This window comes from Triticum urartu, chromosome 5 (assembly GCF_003073215.2).
Source record: "Triticum urartu cultivar G1812 chromosome 5, Tu2.1, whole genome shotgun sequence".
In the NCBI taxonomy this organism is placed as follows: Eukaryota; Viridiplantae; Streptophyta; class Magnoliopsida; order Poales; family Poaceae; genus Triticum; species Triticum urartu.
In genome coordinates, this window is record NC_053026.1 from 614,162,248 (window position 1) to 614,172,485 (window position 10,238).

The window sequence follows — 10,238 nt, forward strand, 5'->3', positions numbered from 1 at the left end:
AGAGATTGTCCATTTAGTACACGAAGTGCATCCAGTTTTTGTGGTAACCCTCTCTACTTTTTTGCACATGCTATCTGGGTGAAATTATGATACCATGCCAACTTTCAACCTTTTCTGAGTTCATTTGAAATGCTTTTCAATTTCAGGGTCATTTAGCTTAAAAAATCAGTGAAGGCATGAAAGAATTTGTTTGCACATAAAATTTCTTCGCGTTTCAAATGCCAAAACACATAACTACCCTAACTATTACAGAGATTCCCTCCTGGGTGTGAAACACATAAGAAAGTGATTATAGTGAAGCCGATCACATCCCAGATCTTTGGGTGTGAAACTTTTTCTTCACGTGTGTCCCTTTGCGCCGAAACCATGGAAAATCTTCATCATTTAACGGGATGCTCGGGTCAATATTCACTGTGAATGGAGCAATTTCATCAAACTTTTCATAATCTTCTGACATGTCGGTCTTGTCATCCACTCCCACGATGTTTCTCTTCCCAGAAAGAACTATGTGCCGCTTTGGCTCATCGTACGATGCATTCCCTTCCTTATCTTTTCTTTTTCTTGGCTTGGTAGACATGTCCTTCACATAGAAAACCTGTGCCACATCATTGGCTAGGACGAATGGTTCGTCTGCATACGCAAGATTGTTGAGATCCGCTGTTATCATTCCGTAGTGCGGGTCTTCCGTTACCCCGCCTCGTGTCATATTGACCCATTTGCACCGAAACAAAGGGACCTTCAAACCACGTCGATAGTCAAGTTCCCATATGTCCTATATATAACCATAATATGTTTCCTTTCCTGTCTTGGTTTCTGCATCAAAGCGGACACCACTGTTTTGGTTGGTGCTCTTCTTATCTTGGGCGATCGTGTAAAATGCATTACCATTTATCTCGTACCCTTTGAAAGTCATTATATTCGAAGATGGTAACTGGGACAGCAAGTACAGGTCATCTTCAATAGAGGTGTCATGCATGGTACGTGTCTGCAACCAGCTGGCGAAACTCCTGGTTTGTTCACGTGTAATCCAGTCATCAGACTGCTCCGGGTGTTTGGAGCGTAGCAAATTCTTGTGTTCATCCATATACGGAGCCACCAAGGCAGAATTCTGTAGAACTGTGTAGTGTGCTTCAGTGAGAGAATGTCTGTCCATACATATTATTTGTTCCCCTCCTAGCGTGCCTTTTCCATCCAGTCTGCCCTTATGCCGCGATTCAGGAACACCAATTGGCTTAAGGTCAGGAATAAAGTCAATACAAAACTCAATGACCTCCTCATTTTCATGGCCCTTGGAGATGCTTCCTTCTGGCCTAGCACAGTTATGAACATATTTCTTTAAGACTCCCATGAACCTCTCAAAGGGGAACATATTGTGTAGAAATATAGGACCCAAAACATTAATCTCTTCGCATAGGTGAACTAGGACGTGCATCATGATGTTGAAGAAGGATGGTGGGAACACCAACTCGAAACTGACAAGACATTGCACCAAATCATTCTCTAACCTTGGTATGATTTCTGGATCAATTACCTTCTGAGAGATTGCATTGAGAAATGCACATAGCTTCACAATGGCTAATCGAACGTTTTCCGGTAGAAGCCCCCTCAATGCAACCGGAAGCAGTTGCATCATAATCACGTGGCAGTCATGAGACTTTAGGTTCTGGAACTTTTTCTCTGCCATGTTTATTATTCCCTTTATATTCGACGAGAAGCCAGATGGTACCTTAATACTAAGCAGGCATTCAAAGAAGATTTCCTTCTCTTCTTTGGTAAGAGCGTAGCTTGCATGACCCTGATGTATGCCGTCTTTTCCGTGCATACATTGCTGGTCCTCCCGTGCCTCAGGTGTATCTTTTGTCTTCCCATACACGCCCAAGAAGCCAAGCAGGGTCACACAAAGATTCTTCGTCACGTGCATCACGTCGATTGCGGAGCGGACCTCTAGGTCTTTCCAATAGGGCAGGTCCCAAAATATAGATTTCTTCTTCCACATGGGTGCGCGTCCGTCAGCGTCATTCGGAACAGGTTGTCCACCAGGACCCTTTCCAAAGACCACCTTCAAATCCTTGACCATATCATGTACATCAGCACCAGTACGGTGGCGAGGCTTCGTCCGGTGATCCGCCTCACCTTTGAAATGCTTGCCTTTCTTTCTTACGGGATGCCTGCTCGGAAGAAATCGACGATGTCCCAGGTACACATTCTTCTTACAATTAGCCAAATATATACTGTCGGTATCGTCCAAACAGTGTGTGCATGCGTGGTATCCCTTGTTTGTCTGTCCTGAAAGGTTACTAAGAGCAGGCCAATCATTGATGGTCACGAATAGCAATGCCTTTAGGTCAAATTCTTCCCCCATGTGCTCATCCCACGCACGTACACCTGTTCCATTCCAAAGTTGTAAGAGTTCTTCAACTAATGGCCTTAGGTACACATCAATGTCGTTGCCGGGTTGCTTAGGGCCTTGGATGAGCACTGGCATCATAATGAACTTCCGCTTCATGCACAACCAAGGAGGAAGGTTATACAAACATAGAGTCACAGGCCAGGTGCTATGGTTGCTGCTCTGCTCCCCAAAAGGATTAATGCCATCTGCACTTAGACCAAACCATACGTTCCTTGCGTCATCTGCAAACTCCTTCCCGTACTTTCTTTCGATTTTTCTCCACTGCGACCCGTCAGCGGGTACTCTCAACTTTCTGTCTTTCTTACGTTCTTCTCTGTGCCATCGCATCGCCTTGGCATGCTCTTTGTTTTGGAACAAACGTTTCAACTGTGGTATTATAGGAGCATACCACATCACCTTGGTAGGAATCTTCTTCCTGGGGCGCTCGCCCTCGACATCACCAGGGTCATCGCGGCTGATCTTATAGCGCAATGCACCACATATCGGGCAAGCGTTCAAATCCTCGTACTCATGGCGATAGAGGATGCAATCATTAGGGCATGCCTGTATCTTCTGCACCTCTAACCCTAGAGGGCAGACAGCCTTCTTTGCTTGGTACGTACTCTCGGGCAATTCGTTGTCCTTTGGAAGCATGTCCTTTATCATTACCAGCAACTTTCCAAATCCCTTGTCAGATACACCATTCTCTGCCTTCCATTGCAGAAATTCCAGTGTGGTGCCCAGCTTTTTCTTGTCACCTTCGCAATTCGGGTACAACAATTTTTTGTGATCCTCTAACATGCGCTGCAACTTCTTCTTCTCCAAATCACTTGCGCAGTTTCTCTTTGCATCGGCAATGGCCCGACCTAGATCATCAACGGGCTCATCCGATGCCTCTTCTTCAGCTTCTTCCCGCATTGCCGGCTCAGCTTCTTCCCGCATTACCAGCTCAGCTTCTTCCCTCATTGTTGTATCATCATATTCAGGGAACCCATGGCCAGGATAGTTGTCATCGTCCTCTTCTTCTATTGTCTTCCATCATAACCCCTCTTTCTCCATGCTTGGTCCAAACATTATAGTGGGGCATGAAACCGGACTCAAACAGGTGGACGTGAATGGTTCTTGACGTAGAGTAATTGCGACCATTCTTACAGTCAGCACATGGACAATGCATAAAACCATCCGCTCGCTTGTTTGCCTCAGCCGCAAGCAGAAAAGTACGCACGCCGCTAATGAACTCGGGAGAGCATCAGTCATCGTACATCCATTGTCGGCTCATCTTCAATACACAGCACCGAAAACATCAAATTAATACAATACATAAAGTTCATACATAAAGTTCATACATAAAGAGCATACAACACTTCAATGCAACAAACAAATAACTCTCTAGCTAAAGAATTTAAATGCAACAACAAATGCGATCAAGATCGCAACTAAGGTAACAATTGATCCAACAGCATAATGATACCAAGCCTCACTATGAATGGCATATTTTCTAATCTTTCTAATCTTCAAGCGCATTTTCTCCATCTTAATCTTGTGATTAGCGACGACATCGGCAACATGCAACTCCAATTCCATCTTCTCCCCCTCAATTCTTTTCAATTTTTTCTTCAAATCCTCGTTTTCTCTTTCAACTAAATTTAACCTCTCGACAATAGGGTCGGTTGGAATTTCGGGTTCAACTACCTCCTACATAGAAATATCTATGTCAACTTGATGGGCATAATTTGTCATAAACACGAAATGCAATGAATAGTTTTAAAAGAGAATATACCACATCCGAATCATAACCCGGACGAGGGCCGACGGGGACAGATATCAAAACCATGGCACTATGCATAACAAACAACGTATGGGTAAGATAATTATATGAGTAACTATATATCCAAATCACATAAACATCAATTTTTTATATAAAACTTCATGAACAAGAGGCTCACCACAAGGTGGTGCCGGCGACGGGACGTTGCGAGCGATCGACGGTGGTTACGACAGAGATTTAGAAGGTACTAAGTAAACCACACCTATATATGCAAAACTAAGTGTTATTTTTGACCTCAAATTGCATATAAATCAAATACTAGCACATATATATAATTCCTCCCAAATTACTAAACTCAAAAATCAATCACTATATAAAGCATTGCACGAGCTAATCTAGCAATGAGAGATGAAAGGAAAGAGTTGCTAACCTTTGTGATCATTTGAATGGATGGGGGCCTTCAAATCTTGGGCAAAATGTGTGATGAGCTTGAGAGGAAGAGGGAAAAGAACAGAGAGGAGAGGGGAAAGAGGAAGAACAGAGCGAGCTCGGGTGGATGAAGGGTCTATGTAGGACGACCTTTAGTACCGGTTCGTGATACGGCCCGGTACTAAAGGTGCTGGAGGGGCCCCGGACTGACAACATCCTGCCACCACTCACTTTAGTACCGGTTCGTGGCACGAACCGGTACTAATGAGAGCGGCCCGGCTAGCCGTTGGAACCGGCACTAATGTGCTTCACGTTTGACCCTTTTTCTACTAGTGTTGGTAAGCTAAAGGATGTGAAAATCTTACTTTCCGGGTCACTCTTCGGATTTTCTACCGCGGCAAAGGCTCGGAGTCGGAGGAGAGTATAGTTACCTCGTCCTCAACGGCTTGGCTGTTTCCCGTATCCTCCTGAAAAGAGTTAATGTCAGTAAGGTGATGATAAAAGAGTCAGGGAAGTTAAGAGTTACCTCTTCTTCATCGTCATCAGTGTCATCTAGCTTAAACATATTTGAAGCGCTTGGCTTCTTTTTCCTTGAAGTTCCTGTCTTGGCGGATTTCCTCTCGGCTCTTTTGACTGCTCTGGCTCGCTTGGCAGCTTCATGGTCATATTTGACCTTCCAGAAATCATCATTTGCCTGTAAATAATGATAAAGGGTTATGAGTAAAAACAGGGTATAACACAATAAAGGTAATTGGTGAGGATAATGACTTACTACAGGGGCCGGATTCTTATTGCAGAAAGGAAGCAGGCCGAAGGCATTACTAATCACCGAGCCCTCTTTCAGTAAGGATTGGGTCATGGCTTCAACCATGTAATCGGGTAATTCATCAGGACTATGACGCAGCGGGTCATCCTTCTCGCCTGAGTAAGTACACATTAAGCCGGGGCGGCGGCTTAACGGAATCACCCGCTAGGAGATCCGGACTCGGACCAAATCAATGCCATCTAAGCCGTTCCCCAAGAGAGCTTTGATTTTCTTGATGGTGGGAGTGAGTGAAGACGTTCAAGCGCAGTTAATTTATCCGGCAGCGGGTGGTTGGATTCAAGGCGCAGAGCACGGAAGCCGGGCAGCAGGTTTTCATCAGCCGGAGAAGTGTCCTGGCAATAGAACCATGTCTGGTTCAAATCCTTTGGGTGACTTGGCTGTTCAGCATAAGGGAAAAGGCAGTCTCTCCGCCGCTGAATTGAGATACCGCCAAGTTCCAGACTGGGCCCATTGGCACGTTCATTCTGCCGGTTTAAATAAAACAATTCCCTGAATAAAAGTAAGTTGGGCTCTTCTCCAAGGTACACCTCGCAGAAGACTTGGAAGTTGCAAATATTTGACACGGAATTGGGCCCGATGTCTTGAGGTCTGAGGTCAAAAAATTGCAAAACATCCCTAAAGAATTTTGAACCGGGTGGAGCAAATCCCCGGTTCATATGATCAGTAAAAACGATCACTCCACCCTCCTTGGGTTGAGGTTTTTCCTTTGACGGGTCAGGAGCCCGATAAGACATGACTTCTTTCTTGGGCAGATAGTCGGTCTTCACGAAATCAGACAATGTGCTTTCAGTAACAATGGACCTGACCCAGTTACAGGTCACAGGAGCTTTGGGAGCCTTAGGTGCCATAATGCAGATGGAAGCCTATGACAAAATAATATTTTTCTGGTTCAGTTTAACCCGGGGGAAAGCATTTTAAATTCTATTCAAGAAGGCGGCTTACAAAGGGGCCTAATGACATATGGCTAATGATATCTGGTCGGTTAAGCCATTGTGAATATCAGAAGCAATTAAGCTATTTTAAAACCGCCAGGAGTTGACAAGGATGTGATTCTGTAACGTATCTTTTAAACCAGCGGTTGCTGTGGATAGACAGATCTAACAGGAACAGATTTTGCCTAAGTGTTGCACAAACAAGTTTCGCATCTAGCAGATATTATTTTGGATCAAACAGATGTACAGAAAGGAAAATATTCTAGACCTAAAAGCAGTACAGATGAATTCATAAGCTTAAATGAGGCCTATTTACAAGCGAAAGGGGATCTATTTGTATTAAAGTTGGGGGAGGAACAGCTATCGCGCGAGTTTGCACTCCTTTGCAGATCAAATCAGGTTGCGGAGGTGAAATCCATGAAGTGGTCATGACGAACAACGATGAACACCGGCGAACTTGAAAAACCTAATGGGGATCTGAGACAGGGATGTAAAGGAACTTACAGATGCAGATTGGCTGCGGAGGTCCGCCATGGATCTCTGGTCGGGTTCAGGTTGATGCAGCGGCCTGAGTTGGCGAAGACGAGGAGTTCGGCATCGGCGGCGGAGCTCGAGCAACAGAGGAAGGTCGAGAGAAAGAAGAGGACCGAAGGGGGAGGATGGAAAAGACCTAGGTCGTGCCTCTTTATAAGGAAGAGCTGACTGAGAAGGCGCGAGAAACGAGGAGTCAAGGCATCATTGCCCAACGACTCCGACGCCTCGATTTTCGCAACGGTCAGTAAGGATAAAGATCCGTTAAAAGATATGACAGAATAAAATATGGATTTAATGGAAGATGACATCACGGCGGGTTATCATGGATCCAGAAGATGACATCACGGCGGGTTATAACCTTTGCGCAGACAGAAGACAGAAGGCCTTTCTTTAAGGTATTTCAAGATTGACATGAACCGGTTCAAATCAATCTGGGGCCTAATGTTGGGAATATAACTATTTGTGTAAGCCGCCCAGGAGGGGCCGGGTTACACAAAGGTGATTCATCATATGAAGCCCAAGATCAAACATGAAGATGGCGGTTCAATAAAGGGTCTAAGGCCCACAGGCGACCTACGGCCCATAGAGATAAACCGCCGTGATGGCAAGACTTGTATTATAAGGCAGGATTAACTAGTCACCGAGCCGGACACTGTTTATGAGCCGGCCGGGACTCTTTAGGTCGCAGGGCGTCAACCCGTGTATATAAGGGACGACCCGCTGGCGGCTTAGGGCAAGAAACAACTCATCGAGAGCTGGGCATAGCGTATTTCCCTCCCTGGTCATCAAAACCCTAGCAATACCAACCAACTAGACGTAGGCTTTCACCTTCATCGTAAGGGGCCGAACTAGTATAAAAACCTTCTCGTGTACCTTGTCCCGATCAACCCCTTTAAGCTTCCTAGTTGCGATGGACCTACGACTAAGTCCTTTCACGAGGACATCTGCCGTGACAATTCCAAGACAAGCTGACTTGTCAATTCAACCACACCTGGAAACTTAATATCTGCAACAAAGTGTTTAGTAGCAAAGTAATATGATAGTAGTGGTAACAGTAGCAGCAAAGTGTTTAGATGCTCCAGGTGTCAGCCAGTTATTCGCCGTCTTTGCCATGTCATTTGCTTGCGTGTTGCTCTTTGCCATGTCATCATCTGCATTGCATCATCATGTTTTTCAAAACTTGCATCCGTCCAGGTCTCCCAGTTCTATCTATTGTCCGTTCCGAGCCCTTTCACACTCGCACGCGCCTGCGGCACCTCCGAAATATTATTTTATAAGTGGCATAAAAATGTTCTCGGAATGGGATGAAACTTGGCGTGCGCTGTTGTTTTAGAGTAGGTAGACCGCCTGTCAATTTTCGTTCCATTCGGAGGTCGTTTGACGTCCTAACGGTTAACTGCGTAGCCCAAAACCCCTCTTTATTTGCAGCCCAGCCCCCCCTTCACCACAGCCCTTTAGCCCATCCAAACCCTCTCCATGCTCTCGGTCATTGGATCGTGATCGTGTGGGCAAAAACCACACCTCATTTGGACTCTCCTAGCTCCCTCTACCTATAAATATGTGCATCTCCCCCGAATTTCGGGTCCAAACCCTAGTCTCCTTCCACCTCGCGCCGCCGGACAAGTCCGTCCACGCCAGACGTGTCCGCCGGACGCGTCACCCCGGCCAATCAGAGGACGACACCTCAGCCTCCGCCGCCCCACGCCCAATCCCCCGCCGCCATGTCAGCGCGCCGCCACCCTCTCTCTCCCCCGCGCCCGCCGCGGCCCGCCAGGCCCGCGTCCGGCCCCCGCAGCCCGGAGCCGCCGCCGCCGCCCTGTCTCGCCGCCGCCACCGCTCGCCACTCGCCGCCACCGCTTGCCGCTCGCCGCCTCCCTCGCCAGCGCCCGCGCGGCGCCCGGCCGTCACCCCTGCGCGCCGCGGCTTGCCACCTCACCGGCGCGCCCCGCCGACCTCGCCGCGCCACCTCCTCGCGCCTGCACCGCCGCCCGCCGCCGGCGTCGCCTCGCGCCTCCGCCCTCGTCCGCCGCCTGCCGCGCTGGAGCACGCCGATGCCGCCTCTCCGCCTCGCCTCGCCATCGCCGGCGCCAACTCCGGTGAAATTCCGGCCGGATCCGGATCGGGACCAGATCCACCGGTCCCCGATCCAAACGCCTTTGCCCGTCCCGGCACCGCTCCGTCCCGGAACGTCTCTGTTCACGTTTTCGCCGGGTATAATTTTCTCTAAGTCCCCAGATCTGTAACAATTTCATGCCACCTTCATTGCATCATATATCCATGATCGTAGCTCCGTTTTGCATGTATGATATATGAAAATGTTCACCATGAGATGATATTCATTTTGTTCCATTGGGTCTCGTTCATTTGAGTCCATCTTGATGTCCAAATCATCGTTGCAAGAGTGATATATGAGGTTAACTGCTGTTTGTTAACAAAACTTGCTCATTTGTCATTTTGTATCTTTTTGCGTGATTTTCTTTTGAGCATGAAGTCTACATGTGTTACGAGATACAACATGCCATCTTTGCTGTGGTGCAATCCACTCTTCATGATATGCCATGTGTTGATTGTAACAAGCTTGCAAAGTAGCCTCCATGATGTTGCTGATTTCTGTGACTTAGTCATTTCTGCTAAGTCTGAGTCTGTTACATTGTGATGCTATGTAAACCTGCTTCTACTGGTTACTCTATGCATAATCTGGAGATGTTCACTAAGGATGTTTGGTTATCCATGTTATGCTCTATCCATCCATGCCCTTGGTTGCATTTATAGACTGTTGTATCTATTTTTTATCATGCTCCAAACTTGCTAAATAATGTTGCTGTCAGCCTGTTAACATTAAGTTCAGTTTTGCCATGTGTGTTGCTATTGATCCATGCACCCTATGTCTATGCTATTGCCATTCATAGCTTCATAATTGTGTCATCTTACTGCAGTTTTACTCCACATGCCATGTAATGCTCTGTGGTGAGCGGTACAAGCTCACCAACATGCCTACTTATCGTTGTTCCTGCCATGTACTGTTATTTTCACCAAGTCTGAATATGTCATCTCACTTGCCATGTTTGCATGGATGCTACCATGTTTTCTATTGATCCTTGGTATAAGTTCAGTACGGGAGTGTTGTTAAGTGCTTTTAGTAATAGCATTCCATGCAAAAGTTTGCCATGATAGCTTGCTGTAACATGTTGTTTGATAGCTCTAAACATTGCAACCTGATGTTATTCCTGCCATGTCTAGTGAATTTCTGCTAAGTCTGTGTGAACTGTTATTATTTGCAATCTTGCCATGTCCTTTTTAGCATGTTCTAGTGATTTCTGGAGATAGCTCAGTGTTCATGTTTTGTCATGCTTTACCTTA

At 46.5% G+C, this 10,238-nt stretch overlaps 1 pseudogene; it reads right to left on the minus strand.

Moving 5' to 3' along the window:
• Window positions 1-334: 334 nt before the first annotated feature.
• Window positions 335-3,653, minus strand: LOC125508691 (annotated as a pseudogene).
• Window positions 3,654-10,238: the final 6,585 nt, after the last annotated feature.